General features: G+C 44.2%; 1 non-coding gene across 1 annotated transcript; it reads right to left on the reverse strand.

Moving 5' to 3' along the window:
• Window positions 1-4,422: 4,422 nt before the first annotated feature.
• On the reverse strand, window positions 4,423-4,497 carry Trnas-cga (transfer RNA serine (anticodon CGA)). Its single transcript has one exon. It is a non-coding gene; the product is annotated as a tRNA-Ser (tRNA).
• Between the last annotated feature and the right edge of the window lie 15,237 nt (window positions 4,498-19,734).

Consider the following 19,734-nt stretch of genomic DNA (forward strand, 5'->3'; position numbering starts at 1 on the left):
CTACTAGTATCAAAAGTAAGTCTTAATTTGAAGAAGAAATTTCTGAGAATGTACTTTTGGAGCACAGCATTTTATGGAAACGAAACATGGACTGTGAGAAAACCGTAACACAAGAGAATCGAAGCATTTGAGATGTGGTACTGCAGAAGAACGTTGAAAATTAGGTGAATTGATAAGGTGAGAAATGAGGAGGTTCTGCGCAGAATCGGAAAGGAACATGTGAAAAAACTGATAAGGAGAAGGTACTGGATAATACGACATGTGTTAAGGCAAGAGAGAATGACTCCAATCGTACTACAGGGAGCTGTAGAGGGCAAAAACTGTAGAGGAAGACAGAGATTGGAACACATCGAGCAAATAATTGAGAACGTAGTTTGCAAGTGCTAGTCTGAGATGAAGAGGTTACAGGAGAGGAAATGAGGAACTCGTGGTATCGGGCTGCAGCAAACGAGTCAGAAGACTGATTTATAAATAAATAAATAAAAAAAATGACGTGACTGAGGGAACTCTGAGGGCACAACAGTACGTCGCGGACATGCTACACCCTAATGTGTTAACTCCCGTGGGACAATACTGTCGTGCCATTTTTCAGCAGAACGAAGCTGGTCCACAAATAGCACTTGTCCCTATTAACTTTTGTGCAAGATGTTGAGCTACTCCAGTGGCTAGCAGGTTCCCAAATCTATCCCCAATAGAACATGTGTGAGACCAGCTTGGACGTCAGCTCCGTCCTAGCGCAAGTATCCAGGATATCAAGAACTAGTTAAAACAGTGAAGGGCCAGGGCTTTTGTTCACATGTGCAAGTAGTCCTTCATACATGCTGAGGACTGAACTCTACAGCAGATACAGCATGATGCAATACATATCTGCAGCGTTATATGCCTCTCAGCCACATAGAGGCCAGGGATACAAGCAATTATTATCTAACTTCACATTCACAATAACAAACGTATCCAGAAGCCAAAATTTCTTCACCGCCCATCATATATGTATCAGACGGTTTCTAAAGGTAATTTACGTTGTGCGTAGCAGCCTGTGATATTTATCCTACTCCAGTAATTCGTTTTACGGGCTATTGCAAAGTTCAAGGTGACTTTTAAGTTAATCGCTCCAGAGTTTCGCTCATCCTTCTAAGCCGATGGGATCAGGTGGCAGGGGCGAGCTCTGGATATCCGGAGCGGCCTTTTGCCGCCTCCTCCGAACAGAAAGCTAAGCTCCAAGTGTGGGTGGCTTGACGTGGGACGGAGATGGGGGAGGGAGGGAAGAAGAAGAGGGAGGGAGGGCGGCCTGTTCGCGAAAGCCTTAGCACTTGCTCACAGGCCGCTCTCGCTGCTCATTTGCAAGCGTAATTCGGCCCCACCCATAAATTACGGAACCAGTGATAATTATGAGAGAGAAAGAGAAAGCGGGAGAGAGAAAGTTAGAAAAAGAGGGGGGAGAGATTCGGAAAGAGGAGGAGAGGGAGCAGGGCAGACGCGCAGAAAGGGGCTGGATGGTAGAGTTGCAGGAGGATGTGCTGGATACAGAGACGGAGCAGCGAATAAGCGCGCCGTGTAAATCACCCGGCCGGCTGTATTCCGCTTTTTACGTCTGGCAGCAAAGTAGCCTGTACGACTGTCTGCTGTTTCCGCCACGCCTTCCACTCCGCGCCTGCCCCTCTTCAAGCAGCGCAGAGAGATCCGCGGCTCGTGTGGGTCGCAGGGGTCGCGCGCAGCGTCGTTCCGCGCCGTGCAGCGGAATTAAACCTTCACCCCGCGAGTGCGAGCCCGCCGTGTAAAAGGCGGCCAGCATTTTTATTTCTCTTAATCCAGGCGTAAGAGCGCACGGGGTAACGCTCTGGACGCGACGCGGTTGTACATTTCCGCGCTGCTCGGACTCTGCCTACCCTGGCGAGGTCGTAACCTTTGCCGCTGACACTAGCTTCAGGCGCGAGATGACGCGGGAGACATGCGAGTGCTCTGAGATCTTTTTTTCATTTAGGGTACACGGTATCGTTGTTTCGTTACCAGGTGTGAGAAAAAGACGGAAATTACGAAATTGTTGAGAATCTTGTCGGAAAAACATCCTCAACTGAGCATTTTACCAGAGGTTGAAAATACCGCTACACTTGTAAGGTTCTTTTATTTAGAATACGACCGGTTTCGGGCTCTTATACACCCATCTTCAGGTGTTATTAGCTAGTGCTGTGACCCGAGCGCCGCGGTCTACATCTACATCTGCATCTACATAGATACTTTGCAAATCACATTTAAGTGCCTGGCAGAGGGTTCATCGAACTACCTTCACAATTCTCCATTATTCCAATCTCGTATAGTGCGCGGAAAGAATGAACACTTACATCTTTCCGCACGAGCTCTGATTTCCCTTATTTTATCGTGGTGATCGTTTCTCCCTATGTAGGTCGGTGTCAACAAAATATTTGCGCATTCGAAGGAGAAAGTTGGTGATTGGAATTTCGTGAGAAGATTCCGTCGCAACGAAAAACGCCTTTCTGTTAATGATGTCCAGCCCAAATCCCGTATCATTTCTGTGACACTCTCTCCCATATTTCGCGATGATACAAAACGTGCTGCCTTTCTTTGAACTTTTTCGATGTACTCCGTCAGTCTTATCTGGTAAGGATACCACACCGTGCAGCAGTATTCTAAAAGAGGACGGACAAGCGTAGTGTCTCCTTATTACGTCTGTTACATTTTCCAGGTGTCCTGCCAATAAAACGCAGTCTTTCGCTAGCCTTCCCCACAACATTTTCTATGTGTTCCTTCCAATTTGCCGGCCGGAGTGGCCGAGCGGTTCTAGGCGCTTCAGTCTGGAACCGCGTGACCGCTACGGTCGCAGGTTCGAATCCTGCCTCGGGCATGGATGTGTGTGATGTCCTTAGGTTAGTTAGGTTTAAGTAGTTCTAAGTTCTAGGGGACTGATGACCACAGCAGTTAAGTCCCATAGTGCTCAGAGCCATTTTAACCTTCCAATTTAAGTTGTTCTTAATTGTAATACCTAGGTATTTAATTGAATTTACGGCTTTTAGATTAGACTATTTATCGTGTAACCGAAGTTTAACGAGTTCCTTTTTGTACTCTTACAGATGACCTGACACTTTTCGTTATTTAGGATCAACTGCCACTTTTCGCACCATTCAGATATCTTCTGTAAATCGTTTTGCAGTTTGTTCTGATCTTCTGATGACTTTATTAGTCGATAAACGACATCGTGATATGCAAACAACCGAAGACGGCTCCTCAGATTGTCTCCAAAATCGTTTATATACATAAGGAACAGCAAATGGCCTATAACATTACCTTGGGGAACGCCAGAAATCACTTCTGTTTTACTCGATGACTTTCCGTCAATTACTACGAACTGTGACCTCTCTGACAGGAAATCACGTATTCAGTCACGTAACGGAGACGATATTTCATAAGCACGCAATTTCACTACAAGCCGCTTATGTGCTACAGTGTCAAAAGCTTTCTGGAAATCCATAAATACGGAATCGATCTGAAATCCCTTGTCAATAGCACTCAACACTTCATGTGAATAAAGAGATAGTTGTGTTTTACAGGAACGATGTTTTCTAAACCCATGTTGACTGTCAATAGACCGTTCGTTTTCTTTGAGGTAATTCATAATTTTCGAACACAATATATGTTATAAAATCCTACTGCATATCGACGTTAGCGATATGGGCTTGTAATTTAGTGGATTACTCCTACTACCTTTCTTGAATATTGGTGTGACCTGTGCAACTTTCCAGTCTTTGGGTACGGATCTTTCGTCAAGCGAACGGCTGTATATGATTGTCAAGTATGGAGCTAATGCATCAGCATACTCAGAAAGGAACTTAATTGGTATACAGTCTGGGCCAGAAGACTTGCTTTTATTAAGTGATTTAAGTTGCTTGACTACTCCGAGGACATTTACTTCTACGTTACTCATGTTGGCAGCGGTGAACTAATCTAGCACGAACTAATAACACCTGAAGATGGGCGTGCAAGATCCTGAAACCGGTCGTGTTCTAAACAAAAGAACCTTACAACTGTAGGAATATTTTCAAACTCTGGTAAAGCTGTTGAGGATTTCAGGGCTATATCTTGAGATATAAATTACGCCTTCGTCTTGGGTTCTTCGACCGACGTTTGACTTTTTTCGTTTCGCCAGAACTAGTGTCAAACATTCATTGTGGTGAAATGGTGTCAAGCTCGCTGCAAGAGATTATTCGTACCTGTCAAACCAATGTCTGAGGGCTTTTCCCTGGTCGTTACTGCTATGAAACTCCCCTTGCTACCTGCGAAGCTTATTCGCTGCAGCTCGGGAATCCAATATTCGTTTACCTTGAGGCTTTGTTCTTCTTCCCAGAATGAGATTTTCACTCTGCAGCGGAGTGTGCGCTGATATCAAACTTCCTGGCAGATTAAAACTGTGTGCCCGACCGAGACTCGAACTCGGGACCTTTGCCTTTCGCGGGCAAATGCTCTACCAACTGAGCTACCGAAGCACGACTCACGCCCGGTACTCACAGCTGTACTTCTGCCAGTACCTCGTCTCCTACCTTCCAAACTTTACAGAAGCTCTCCTGCGAACCTTGCAAATAACCACATAATAAATTCGCTGCTACGCACGTTATTGCCGTGTAGAGGAGCTATCACGCCCGTTTGATCAGGCAAGCCACAGAAATTCACAATCATGATAATAGTTTTAACAAGAAGAAGAAAACTTCCTGACAGATTAAAATTGTGTGCCCGACCGAGACTCGAACTCGGGATCTTTTCCTTTCGCGGGCAAGTGCTCTACCAACTGAGCTACCGAAGCACGACTCACGCCCAGTACTCACAGTTTTACTTCTGCCAGTACCTCGTCTCCTACCTTCCAACTTTACAGAAGCTCTCCTGCGAAACTTGCAGAACTAGCACTCCTGAAAGAAAGGATATTGCAGAGACATGGCTTAGCCACAGCCTAGGGGATGTTTCCAGAATGAGATTTTCACTCTGCAGCGGAGTGTGCGCTGATATGAAACTTCCTGGCAGATTAAAACTGTGTGCCCGACCGAGACTCGAACTCGGAACCTTTGCCTTTCGCGGGCAAGTGCTCTACCAACTGAGCTACCGAATCACCCCTGACGCTCGCTACTCACAGCTTTACTTCTGCCAGTACCTCGTCTCCTACCTTCCAAACTTTACGGTAGCTCAGTTGGTAGAGCGCTTGCCGCGAAAGGCAAAGGTCCCGAGTTCGAGTCTCGGTCGGGCACACAGTTTTAATCTGTCAGGAAGTTTTCTTCTTCTTGTTAAAACTATTATCATGATTGTGAATTTCTGTGGCTTGCCTGATCAAACGGGCGTGATAGCTCCTCTACACGGCAATAACGTGCGTAGCAGCGAATTTATTATGTGGTTATTTGTGGTGTCATCGCAGGGCACCACACTGGCTAGGTTGTAGGTTTCAAATCGGCCGCGGTCGGTCAGTACACATCGGACCCGCGAGTCACCACTGTCGACGCTAGCAGACAGAGTGCCGCCATCGGCTGGTCTTACAAGACAAGCTAGCGCACTGGCGGGATGAGCGACAGGCAGTTCGGCTTTAGGCCGGGGCGATCGGCGTCTGCCGCAATTGCCCTGGCAGCTGAGGTCTGCAGCTCAACCCCGCACAAGTATGTGGTGGGCATCATGGTGGACATCAGTGGCGCCTTCGACAACCTGTGGTGGCCCTCGCTCTTCTCCCGCTTGCGTGAGAAGGAGTGCCCAGGGCCCCTCTATGGCTGTCTAAGGAGCTATTGTATGGACAGGGAGTTATGGCTATCGTCGTCTAGCGGAAGAACAAGTAAAACCATCACGAAGGCGTGTCCCCAGGGATCAGTTCTGGGGCCACTCTTTTGGGATATAAACATAGAACCCCTCCTAGAGAAATTACAACTAAGTGAGGATGTGCTAGACGTGATAGCTTATGCTGACGACCTCCTCCTGCTTGTAGGCGGCCGCAGCCGAGAGGAACTTGAGCCCAAGATAGAACAAGCTATGATAGTGCTTCAGAAATGGTGCCAAGAAGCCAAAATGAAAGTTGCACCACACAAATCTACATATCTATTAATGAAGGGCAGTCTCGTCAGGAATCCAACCGTCAGAATTAAAGGAATTCCAGTTCTTCGGCGCCGAGATGCTAGATACCTAGGAGTCACCATAGATGAAAAATGGAATTATAACACTCATATAGAAAACATTACGCAACGAGCATTAGAAGTTTTAAATAACCTTATCAGTATAGGCCATAAAAGATTCCACCTACCTCCCAAATTGATCAAACTTTATCATAACAGCATCCTAACATCCTTAGTAGGATATGCGAGCGGGGCTCGGGCACACAGGCTCACGAGGGTGGTGCCCGCAGTGACCGTGAGAAGGGTGCAGCGAAATATGCTGTTGCGTTCAGTCGGGGCATATCGAACAACACCTGGTGGGGGCCTTACTGACAATAATAGGGTTATGTCCCTTAGACATAAAAATTAGAGAACAGGGAGCGTGGTACTGGGTCTCCAAAGGAAAGATAGATAAGATCAGGGAAATCATGAGGGTACAAGTTGGGGATAGATACGCAATAAAGAGAAGGGGCGAAGAGCTATGGCAACAGCAATTGGAAACTGAGGAAACAGGAAGAAGGGTATTCCAGCTACTACCGAACATCAGAGAAAGGCTTCAAGTGAGCCATTTTGAGCCAAGTAGAGGTCTGCTGCACTTTCCTACAGGTCACGGGCCATATCCGACATATTTATGTCGATTTGGAAAACGGGCGACACCTGCGTGCGACTGTGGTGCTCCGGATGGAACACCCGAACATGTCGTCTATGACTGCATGTTATATGACGATGTGGCAATCGAGTTTAGGAATCAGCTACCAACTAGAGATACATACACATTACTGCGACGTGCCGAGACCTTCGATGTCCTCAACAATTTGGCAAATGCAATATCCCAAAAGATCTTGAGGGAATTCATTAGTAACCAATACGGTTAGAGGATATATAACCCGATGAAGACTCAGGTGCACCTGCAATTCCGGCGAGCGCGGAGCTGGCCAGTTGCCTCACAACTGGAATCCGCCGCGCTGTCGGATCAGGGGAGCAGGGGCACCATTCCCGGACTTGACATATGCACTTAGATTTGATAGGAAGTAGTTATACTAGATTAACGTAAAATAAGAATACTAACATCACTAACATAGATAGGGACTGCAGCGATTGTAAAAGTAGTAGGCCAGCCCAGTGCCAGGGGCACGCTCACTGGGGTTAGCTCAGTGAGCAGGCCGTTTTTATGGTAGGTTTGTATTCTGTCTGGCACACATGTAACGCTGCAGAGTAGCTAGTCTTAGAATAATCGAGAGTAGTCAAGTAGGTAGATTAACCCTGTCCATAGCAAGTGCCAATTAGTAACTAGAATAAGCTGCTTCTTTTTATCAAGCATAATAATTGGACCCACTAATTACATAAGGCGGTGGGTCAATGTGTATCTCACAATGTTTGTTGATTTCATAAATAATTTGTATCATAATACCTTCTTTCGATTGTTTCATAATGTTGATGTTGTTGTATCAATAAAGTTAAAAAAAAAAAACAGCTAGCGCACTGCCCAGCTCTACAGCCGACTTGAATAGGAATGGTTCACACGTTATAGCTTAAGATATCTCATCTGCAGAGACGCTAGTTAGCATAGCCTTCAGCTAAGTCAGTAGCTACGACCTAGCCAGGTGCCACATGCAGTTTATGCATTGCCAATTGAACGATATGTGTGAAGCAATCAGAACTGTAAAGCAGTATTCGCAGTTCAGACTATAACTGCACTTGTAAATATTATTGTACAAAGTCAAGATCGACGTTCATCGCTGATGCTGAATTAAAGCTAAGTATTTAATTGTATTCCTGTCTACTAACTTCTAATCACCTAAGATGTTTCAGATACATCCAGTCAAGTATAGTTCACTGATCCTCACGTCAGGCTACGTGATCAACGAGTGCAATGGCCACACCTCGTGATCAGACTAAGAGTCAAATTGCGTGACTCAGCCGAGTCACCCTTTTTCCATGAGGCCCATAGTTTCGCTTCATATACAAAATTATTCTCGCACAGCGGGTGCTCAGGCAAGCCCCATTTCTCCATACGTCGCAGCCTGCAATACCGTTTATGTTCGGTGATTCTGGTAATCATAGATGGTTCGGTAATTCAAACAAAAACTTTACTACATCTACAGGGTATGCGAAATTTTCCCGAAATTGCGAATTAAACCGTTGTGTTCTTTGCTGAACTGAGGCATATTTTTGATATTCTTTGTCGGTTTGTAAATAGTTTCTACACCGCTTTTGCAAGAAATGTAACGCCGAACGTGTCCGCCACCCTGTGGTTGTACACTGTCTCTTCAGAACTATCCGGAAACCCCTACGTAAAGCAAAGTGACCATTAGTTGTCACGACAGGCGGACCCATCTTTATAAAAGAATGCGGAGAAAATTGTCTTTTCAGTAGAGGAGCAGTAGCAGTAGAAAGTAGAACAATTCGACCAGGCTAGGCGCTTCAATCCGGAACCGCGCGACCGCTACGGTCGCAGGTTCGAATCCTGCCTCGGGCATGGATGTGTGTGCTGTCCTTAAGTTAGTTAAGTTTAAGTAGTTCTAAGTTCTAGGGAACTGATGACCTCAGATGTGAAGTCCCATAGTGCTCAGAGCCAATTCGACCAGGAGCGCTCAGTGACTCCGAACAAGGAACAGTCGGGGACATCTGAGCTCTCACAAGCTGCCCCAGCTCACTGTGGATGACGTGTTCTTGGAGTGAAAACGCGAAGGAACAACCGCAACCTAACTAAGACTAGGCAGCCTCCATGTACTGATGAACAGAGACCATCGAGGACTGTAGAGGGTGGTTGCAAAAAGAGTTAACAGCCAGCCAAATTACTGTGCTTATGGAGTTGCAAAGAATAGGGTTCAGTGGTCGAGCAGATCGTCATATACCTCTGTTGTCATGTTCAGAGATGCTGGAAGTAGTGTAAACAGTGACACCACTGAACGAGGGATGACTGAAAGCGAGTGACTGAAGTGATGAATCACTCTGTAACCTGTGAGAATACAGTGTAATGGTTTCGATTTGGTGAATGCCTGTAAAACATCACCCGCCATCAGGTGGAGAGCCAACAGTGAAACGCTAAATGCGGAAGGATATGTACACATGGTATAGAGATTGACAATGCACCCTGTCATAAAGCAGCATGCATGAAGCAGTAGTTTGTGGACAGTTACATTCTTGGAATAGACTGGACTGCCCACAATTTTTACCTGCAGCCAATGAGACACCTTTGGGGTGAGTTGGAACATCGACTTGCTCCACATTCCAGCGTCCAATACCTTCTCTGGTTTAGGCTCTTTAAGAGCGGACTACCACACCTGTACGAACAATCAGACACTTAATTGAAAGAGTCCCCAGCAGTGTTCAAGCCGGCGTAAAGGCGAAGAGTGGACACACCCCATATTAATGTCCACTAATAAGTGTCTAAGTTGAGGACCTACTTGCTTGAGAAGTACTGGCTCAGGTCTGGTAAACTGACATGTAACCGGGCGAGTAGTGTGCTGACCACATGCCACTCCACATCCACACACAGTGACTCCTGTGGGCTTAGCATGACACGGCGGCCGGCCGGCACTATTGGGCCTTCATGGCCTGTTCGGGCGAGTTTAATTTAGTTGTAAGTGTCTGGATACTTCTCATCAGATAGTTGAAACCTGGTAGCCAAGGGAAGGCAGGATTCGGTTACGATTGTGGGCTGGGCTGTTATCAGCTACTATTGGTTGCCTTTTACAGTTACACAAAATTTATTTTACACCAATAACTCCAAACTCAACAGTAAATAAAAAATACCACACCTTATTAATGAAGGAATAAACAATTGTGTAAATAATAGTGTTTTCAGTGAGTTACAATCTAGCAAATCACCATTAAATACAGATGCAACAGATAATGTTTTAAAATCAAGCCACTGTGATCTGGGCAGAAGGCCTTACACTCCAGGAATGGCAATAAATTACGAATTGCTTAAAACTAGCTGCAACTTACAAATTACAGCTATTGAAATATTAAAGGCAAGTCGCCACAAACACAGCAGACGGCATCAGACGCCAGGAATAGCAGTAAATAAGGTTTTAAAGGCTTACTGTGTAAATACAAATATCAAATTAGAATTTTAAGGCAAGCGACCACAATCACGGCTGAAGGCCTTATACTTCAAGAATGGCAATAAATTAAGAATTGTTTAAGAACTCGCTGCAATTTACAACTTAGAGGTACTGAAACATTAAGGTAAGTCGCCACGAACACAGCAGAAGGCATCAGGCTCCAGGAACGGCAGTGAATAAGGTTTTAAGGCTTACTGCTAAAATACAAATACCAAATTAGAATTTTAAGGCAAATGGCCACAATCAGGGCTGAAGGCCTTACACGCCAGGAACGGCAATAGTATAAAAAAAATTTGAAACCTGCCGTAAAACAGCAAATACAGTAGTAAAAGTTAATTAAAAAAAAAAAACAAGCAACTGATCCAGACGATGCTACAAGAATCGACCTCTGAGAAGGTCCGGCAACAAACACTTTCGCGAGCGATGAGATACGTAGCCAAGAGTTGCGTTCACTTCACAAGGTGGTAACTCAGACTAGTGGCAGTCTAACGAATGACTAATGATAATATTGCTGAAGCTATCTGACGTCCGATAAACGAAATGCAACGATGGAACAATACGCCAAAGGCGGAACCAGCGGTCTGCTCTACTTCCCCAGAATACTGTGTTTAGAGCACCTGGAACGAGAAAGGAATCACTACCACCACCTTCCTCATGCACTCCACTCGCTGCTCTTCGCCTCGGCGACACTACGAGCAGCACCACGAACCCAAGTCTCTGGAGAATCGCGAGGTATCACAGTGGTGGTTTCTCTACTTGGATCGAAATGCACTCATCTTAAAGCTTGCTAGATCCTGTTTACAACGAGGTCGTGCACCCTCGTGACCACAGCCCTTCCATCCGGCAGTCCCTGTGTGCCGCCAACGGTCCCGGCGTGTTCTTGCACTGCGGGGACCTGGCTCCTCCTGAGTCCCCAACGGAACTGGCACACTCACACGACCCGGAAAAACAACGACGTCGCCCCAAAGATAGGGCAACAGTTACTACATATCGATAACCAACGCTGCTGCCACTAGCGGACAGGCAACGCTTGCGAAACCAAGTGGCGCCAGTCAACACGAGAAGAAGACAAACAACCGCAACCATGCGAACTAAACGATACCGTCTGGCCTCCAACAGAAGGTGGAAACCTACAAACAGCACCAACGCGAGCTGGAACACGGCTAAAGTGTATGGCAATAAGGCGGTATTCTACGTTTCTTCTTCCAGCGTGTCACTTTGCCAGGTGTCACACTTCCGATCCTCAGAATGCATTCCACGTGTTACATCTCGGGTCTGACATGCTGCACCTCATACACCCCTGTTGCATGCGCTACGAATATATCAACCATTCTCCTCCTGTTTATCTTGGGTGACGATTTAAAAGGTTATCGAGGTATAGGTCCGTGAAAGTTGGTTTTAGATCTATGTTTTGACCTTGGCTGTCACCATTCCCCGAAACCAGCACTCCCAGAAAGGGAAGCAGTTGATCGCTTAGTACTGCCAGAGAAAATTTAATGTTTGCATGGAGGCTGTTCGGATCTCTTAGTCCCCCAGTTATTCCTTGCCACGACGGAGGTTTTATCGACCCACATCCACAACAGCCTGGGTTTACAAGGTGCCAACTCCAGCACTTGGCTTTCTACATGCTCTATGAAGATACTGCCAACTAGCGAAGAAAGTACACTATCCATGGCGATGCCTTCCAGTAGTCTGTAGAAGACGCCATCTCTCATAAAGTAGATCATGGTAAGATGAGCATTCACAAACATTACTTCTAATACTAAAGAAGAAAGTCCCAAGGAAAACGGATCCTGGAATCCTGTGCTGTCTGCGAATGGCCGTTAAAGGTAACAGAGGGAGAACCATAGCGGTAATGACGAGGCAAAGATTCTCTGTCAACTACGTACACATGTAACAAAAATGCATGGCCAAACTTTCAGGAAATATTCCTCAAATGTAGCGGAGCGAAATGTGTCACATGGACACCGGTCCGGAAACCTTTTATTTCTGTGTCAGAGCTCATCTTCTGCTTCTCTTCATATATCACTTTAATCATAGGAAACACACAACTTATATGAAATGTACAAAATACTCCCTTGCTTACTTGTGGTTAAATTATACAGTAATTCTCAGGTTCACTGTCAGTTTTTGTAGTTACAGTTGAACGAAGTTAATGTTGAAACATGACTCACTTCATTGCTTGTGTTGACAAACGACGAACTTCGTTGGTCTTGGTTTTCGATACAGTGCAATGGAAGTGCACTGGAATACTGAGTTGGCAGATGCCCATTCGCTGTACGGATTTACGTGCAACTGTAACATTCATTGCCATGTTAGAACAACTACAAATAATTTGGACTCCCGCATGGGTCTTATTAGATAGACTATAAACTGAAATCTCCGCTAGTGCATTTTCAAAAGGAGGAATAGAATATTTTAAAGCAGCGTAAAATTCGTACATAATACACTATGCTATACTTATAATATGTTGTACATACATAAGATATCCAATGATCCGTACATCTCTTTCATGGTGCTGTAAAATAAACAAGAGGTGCGTTGTCATGTTCTTTTTTATTTTTAATTTATTTTGTAGTTCGGGAAGGTAAGTGCCTAAATTACTCACTACGAAAAAATATAATCCGAAACACTTTGGTGGATAGGGGGAAGGGGGAAATGTGTGACGTGAGGGGTGGTTCCATTAAGAATGAATACTGCTGAAACTAATGCAAGTACTACACAGTCCTATCAAATCTATAAGCAGAAAAATATTAATGGTTAGCAGTGTTATAATTTCAGATAGGACTTCCCCAGTTGATTAATATTACTAGGTTGGTGCATAAGTTCACAGAGGGTTTTTGTTTTGCATGTTGGTATTCCGATTGCTACCAGTTTATTTATCGATTGCCCTATTTATTTGCCGTTCATTGTTGCTATCTGCGTTTACGTGACGTCATTTTGTCGTATGGGGATAATGAGTGGAGCTGTGGACGCCGGAAAATGAAGTGCCAAGTGGAGAAATCGGAAAATTCCTGGCGTGTTCTTCTGTTTGAGTTCAATAAGGGGGTGGCTGAAGCTTAGGTGGTCATGAATATTTGCTCTGCGTAATGGAATAATGCCTCTGGTTTTCTCATTTTAAGGACAATTGTTTTGACATTAGTGACTCTTCCTGTTCAGGAAAACCTTTGGGGTTTGATGAACATCGTTTAAACGCATTAATCCACAGTGATCCAGGTCAGTGTACTCGATAATTGGAAAATGTGATTAATTATGATCTTTCCACTGTCGAGCTACATTTGCATGCCATGAGGAAGGTTTAAAAATAGAGTGTATGGGAACCGCATGCTGTAACCCAAAATCACTAAAATCGGAGGAAGGCCATATACAGGGTGTTACAAAAAGGTACGGCCAAACTTTCAGGAAACATTCCTCACACACAAATAAGGAAAAGATGTTATGTGGACATGTGTCCGGAAACGCTTAATTTCCATGTTAGAGCTCATTTTAGTTTCGCCACCTACGCTCAATGGAGCACGTCATCATGATTTCATACGGGATACTCTACCTGTGCTGCTAGAACATGTGCCTTTACAAGTACGACACAACACATGGTTCATGCACGATGGAGCTCCTGCACATTTCAGTCGAAGTGTTCGTACGCTTCTCAACAACAGATTCGGTGACCGATGGATTGGTAGAGGTGGACCAATTCCATGGCCTCCACGCTCTCCTGACCTCAACCCTCTTGACTTTCATTTACGGGGGCATTTGAAAGCTCTTGTCTACGCAACCCCGGTACCAAATGTAGAGACTCTTCGTGCTCGTATTGTGCACGGCTGTGATACAATACGCCATTCTCCAGGGCTGCATCAGCGCATCAGGCATTCGATGCGACGGAGGGTGGATGCATGTATCCTCGCTAACGGAGGACATTTTGAACATTTCCTGTAACAAAGTGTTTGAAGTCACGCTGGTACCTTCTGTTGCTGTGTGTTTCCATTCCATGATTAATGTGATTTGAAGATAAGTAATAAAATGAGCTCTAACATGGAAAGTAAGCATTTCCGGACTCATGTCCACATAACATATTTTCTTTCTTTCTGTGTGAGCAATGTTTCCTGAAAGTTTGGCCGTACCTTTTTGTAACACCCTGTATGCATCTCTGCTGCTCGTCATCAATTGCCTCCTGAACAACACCCACCTTTCCCATTCCATATCGTTACTGGTGATGAGAAATGCTGTCTTTAGGTTAACACAAGGAAAAGAAAGGAATGGTTGAGTTTAAAGAAAGCAGCATCCCCACATACAAAGACCTCTGCGCATCCACAAATAGTCTTACGCATCTGGAGGAGCAGCGACGGTGTGCTGCACTATGAACCGCTTCCCCGAGGTGTAACCATCGCTGCTGACATGTGTTGTCAACAACTGAGACGTCTTCCAGATGCAGTCCAAGAACAACCACCAGGAAGACTACGTGAAGTGATGCTACCCCACGATAATGCCCGTTCACATTCTGTCAGAGTGACGAAAATCACTGCGCAGGAGCTGAGTTGGGTAGCCATTCCGCACCCACATTATTCATTTGATCTTGCGCCCTCAGATCTTCCGATCTGTATCGAAAATCCTTCAAGGAATTTCCTTTCCTGATGAAAATGGCTCGTAGCATAGCTCGACGAGTTGTTCACCTCAAAGCCAATTGACTTCTACAGTAGTAGAATCGAAAAGTTACCCCAGCATTGGCAGGCTGTTGTGAATAGTAAGGACAATATATTACTGACGACTAACGTCCCTGTTATGCTTCTGTTGTGTTTATCAAACTTAAAGGAAAACAACACGAAGTTGTGCACCAACCCAATACAAAATTAATAAGAGCAGAAGTACAGACGTACAGAAGTTGACGTGTTGTATAAATAACTAGATATCACCCTTTACTTCGCTCGCAAATCTGTAGTTTTTTTGTGACGAATGAAAAGTTAGTAACTTTACGAAAAGTCTGTGTATACAGGGGTTTAGAGACATATGTATAAAAATGTATGCTCTGCCCCTATGTAAGTATATAATGACTGTGTTTTTGGTATTTTGCTGTGTGTAGAATACGAAAGCATGCGTTACAATTCGTAAGTATATTTAAAAAATACCCTAATTCATTACATTCGCGCAGAAGTAGAGATTTTAGGGGTTTCTCTGTCTCACCTAGTATAGGATGTGAGATTTTGTCACCAGGGCAACACACACCTACTGCTCTTCCCCTCCATGTTAATGCATGATGGTGCCTACATCTTTTATTCACCCGCTACGACGGCTAATTTACTATTAACATAGTCAATGAAATGAACCGATCGTATGGTATTGTTGGCCGGAAGGCCCATGCGGGGAAGTTCGGCCGCCATATTGCACGTCCTTCTTAGTTGACGCCACTTCGGCGACTTGCTAGTCAATGATGATAAATTATGATGAAAGACACACAACACCCAGTCATCACCAGGCAGAGAAAATCCCTGAACCCGCCGGGAATCGAACCCGGGACCCCGTGCGCGGGAAGCGAGAACGCTACCGCAAGACCACGAGCTGCGGATTAACATAGTCACTTAATAGATCACAATCAAATGCAGTCTCACCAAAAGCCTCCCACATTCCACATGTAAAGAGCGACTCTGTGTTTATCGTACCTCTCTTAAATGACGCCATCATTGAGAGTCTTCAAGAGTTTCTTAACCTGTAAGAGACGCGTGACACTCAGCGCCTAAAATACGGTGGGCCTGTGACTGTTCTAAAGTCCCGGTAGTTCTTAAGGCCGCCTGACGTTCTGCGTCAAAGTTCCGGCGGACATGAGACTGCTGTGAGGTTTGTTGGATTCAGGTAACTTTCACAGTTTCAGTATTCTTAGAATTATGCGCCATATCAGACTTAACTTTTGCGAGGCTTGTAGTAACAGCCTTAAATATGGTTCTTGAGCTTACCGTCTGATTATATTGTTGTATCTCCACCAAATATGTCCAGCTATGCCAAATAGTGTAGGAATTCAATATCGTAAACCACGTCCACAATAACACTGGATTTACACTGTCACCACTGTCACGGAATAGTCTAGTCGCCGACCATGCCACTCACGTATACCACGTTTTAAAATGTTGATAATGCTCAAAAAGAAACAAGTTTCTAAAGTCGCCTATGGTCTTCCTCAGGGTTCAAGCTGTTTCCATACCAAATACCATCGTAATCAATTCAACGGTAGAATCGTGAAAACTTACCGGGTGAGTTACTTCCACAATTAATAATACTGGTATTTGACTGTAAGTATGCATTAAGCACATTGAAAACTGAATAAGCATTGCATTAATTACATTGGATCATATTATGTAGAACACATTAAATAGTAAAAGGATTTTCACAAATGTGATAAAATTCAAAAGTCAAAGAATAAATAGCATTTTCAGAGAGTAATTATTGTTCCATATTTCGCGTTGTATTCTTCAAGTCAGTTAATATGTTGTACTACACACTTTCTAAAGTAGCCTATGATCTCCCTCAGCGTTCAAGCTGTCTCCACACCAAATTTCATCGAAATCGTGAAAGCGTAACAGACAGAGCTACTTTTGCATTTACAATATTAGTATGGAATCACAGTTATATACGAGGCGCGACTATAAAGTAATGAGAATGATTTTCTTTGCGAGATGTGGCAACCCTGCAGACTTGCGTAGGCACAATATCTTTGACCTTGGTCAATACGCTGCTTCTAGTCCAAGCGCCACATCGATGCAACTGCTCAGTCGTAGTTGTGCTGTAATAAGTTAACACGTGTTTGAGTCTCTTGTCACGGAAATGGAACCGCGTAATATTGCGCAACGGTATGCCATTTCTTTTTGGATTAAATTGGGTAAAAACGCGACGAAGACTTACGGTAAGCTTCAGAAGGCTTTTGGACAGGAACTTATGTCAAGAGCTCAAGTTTTTCGTTGGAATAAAGTGTTTAGTGAAGGCAGAACGGATGTTGAAGATGAAGACCGCAGTGGACGACCATCAACCTCACGGATGGATGTCAGCTTGGCCAGGGTGCGTGAAATCGTACGATCTGATCGAAAATTGTCTGTGAAAATTATTGCAGAAGAATTGACCATGAATCGAGAAACGGTTCGTCTAATAATAGCTGAAGATCTTGGTATGAGAAAGATTTTTGCAAAATACGGTCGCCAAAATCTCACACCGCAACAGCGAGAAACACGGAAAATTGAGGCAGCCGATCTGTTAGAGCAAACGGAAATAAATCCAGAATTGTTGAGCCGTGTTATCACTAGTGATAAAAGTTGGTTTTTTCAGTACGATCCAGAGACAAAACACCAAAGTTCGCTATGGTGCTCAAAGGGATCACCCGGACCAAAAAGAGCTCGCATGTCAAAATCAAAAGTGAAATGCATGCTTGTGTGCTTCTATGATTACAAGGGAAATGTTCATAAAGAGTGGGTGCCTCCTGGACAAACAGTTAACCAATCTACAAAGAAATTTTAGAAAGACTTCGTAAAAGAGTTCTTCGAGTCCGCCCCAACATTGCTGATAATTGGATTCTGCATCACGAAAATGCGCCATCCCATACTGCTCTGTCGGTACAGCAATTTTTAACCTCAAAACAAATTTCAGTACTACCACAGCCATCTTATTCTCCAGATATCGCTCTGTGCGCCTTTTTTCAATTTCCAAGAGTCAATATTTGAAGAAAAATGGTTCAAATGGCTCTGAGCACTATGGGACTTAACATCTATGGTCATCAGTCCCCTAGAACTTAGAACTACTTAAACCTAACTAACCTAAGGACAGCACACAACACCCAGCCATCACGAGGCAGAGAAAATCCCTGACCCCGCCGGGAATCGAACCCGGGAACCCGTGCGTGGGAAGCGAGAACGCTACCGCACGACCACGAGATGCGGGCAATATTTGAAGAAAGGAAATGTTATAATTCCAGGTACAATAACGTTGCTAAGTTCAGATAGTAAGATAAAATTACGAGCTTATAGAGGGTAAAGTGTTATACATATTGTAGTTCAAATGGTTCAAATGGACCTGAGCATTATGGGACTCAACATCTGTGGTCATCAGTCCCCTAGAACTTAGAACTACTTGAACCTAACTAACCTAAGGACATCACACACATCCATCCCCGAGGCAGGATTCGAATCTGCGACAGTAGCAGTCACGCGGTTCCGGACTGAAGTGCCTAGAACCACACGGCCACCGCGGCGGCTATGTAGTTACCTGACATGGTCGGAAGACGAGTGATCTCTACATCAGTGTAAAAAAAATTCCGAATTAGAGGTCTTATTGCCCAGAACGCAGTTGATGTCTATCCTGATTACTAGTTTCAGTAAAATTATATTACCATTTTCAAATCATCTAATATGTGAATTACAAAGCCCCTAAGTGTGAACATTGCCATCTGGTCATTGAAAACTTGGAGGTAAGCCCACAGAAAAGACACTACCATGCAATACTAAGTACACTAAAATAAAAGCCATAACTATATTAGCAAGGCACGCAGGTGTCAGAAACATCAGACAGAGCACGTATACTGTTGTCAAATGTGTGTATATTGATAACCGGCGCCATACAGCGGGAAAGGTTTTTCCACTGTATTGAAATACACTGATTTGGCACGCCTCAGGAAGAGGTTTGACATACTAATCTTTTTTAGTTTATACTTCGCACTCTAAATTCTGATAGCACATGTGGCATGAAATATAAAATATGTCTCTTGATCCTCTGTTTGTAATAAGATAGCACACGTGACGATAACGAACATAATATACCAGTGAATATTATATTACGTTATCGACCATCCGTAGATAAGATTGTAAACATTTTCGGTCAAACCATGACAGCTTTGCCTCCACTATGATATTGCAGCTTTCTGCATGTATTTATTTTTGTCCGATATACGCACAGAAATCCGACGTGTACTAGCGGTGTAGTAAAATGTGAACTGAAGCATGAAGCTTAAACTATGTAAGTAGCTTGAGTTATGAAGTATATGTGTATGCGAGAGCCTGTAGACAGTTAATGTATAAACCAATGTCACCATTTTATGAATGTATTACGGGTACCTGAAAATGACCCACGGTTGAAATTGCGTAACTGCACAGAGAAGAAACATACTACCACCTATGAGGATTATGTTTTCGTTATGAATATTGACATAAAGACGAACAGTTGACTGACAACGTTTGGCGCTACCTGAGCCAGCGACGGTATTAACTAAAAGGAGCTGTTGTGACAAACAACAAGTCCCAACACAAGCACTATGACTTCAGACACTATATACGACGAAATATAGAACAAACATTGACGCCAGATGGTTGCACTATGAGTCTACTGGTGACTGACTTGGGTCTGCCTTTATACCGGTCAATCAAATACTGCTATTGGTAGTGTGGAACAAAAGGTCTGGGAACCGGATGTTCATATTACAGAGGCTACACTAAAAGAAAGCTTGCGTTGATTTCCCGGTGTTTATTTATTGAATTAGTCCTGGACTTATTGCACGAGGATGACATAAG

This window comes from Schistocerca serialis, chromosome 1 (genome assembly GCF_023864345.2).
Source record: "Schistocerca serialis cubense isolate TAMUIC-IGC-003099 chromosome 1, iqSchSeri2.2, whole genome shotgun sequence".
In the NCBI taxonomy this organism is placed as follows: domain Eukaryota; kingdom Metazoa; phylum Arthropoda; class Insecta; order Orthoptera; family Acrididae; genus Schistocerca; species Schistocerca serialis.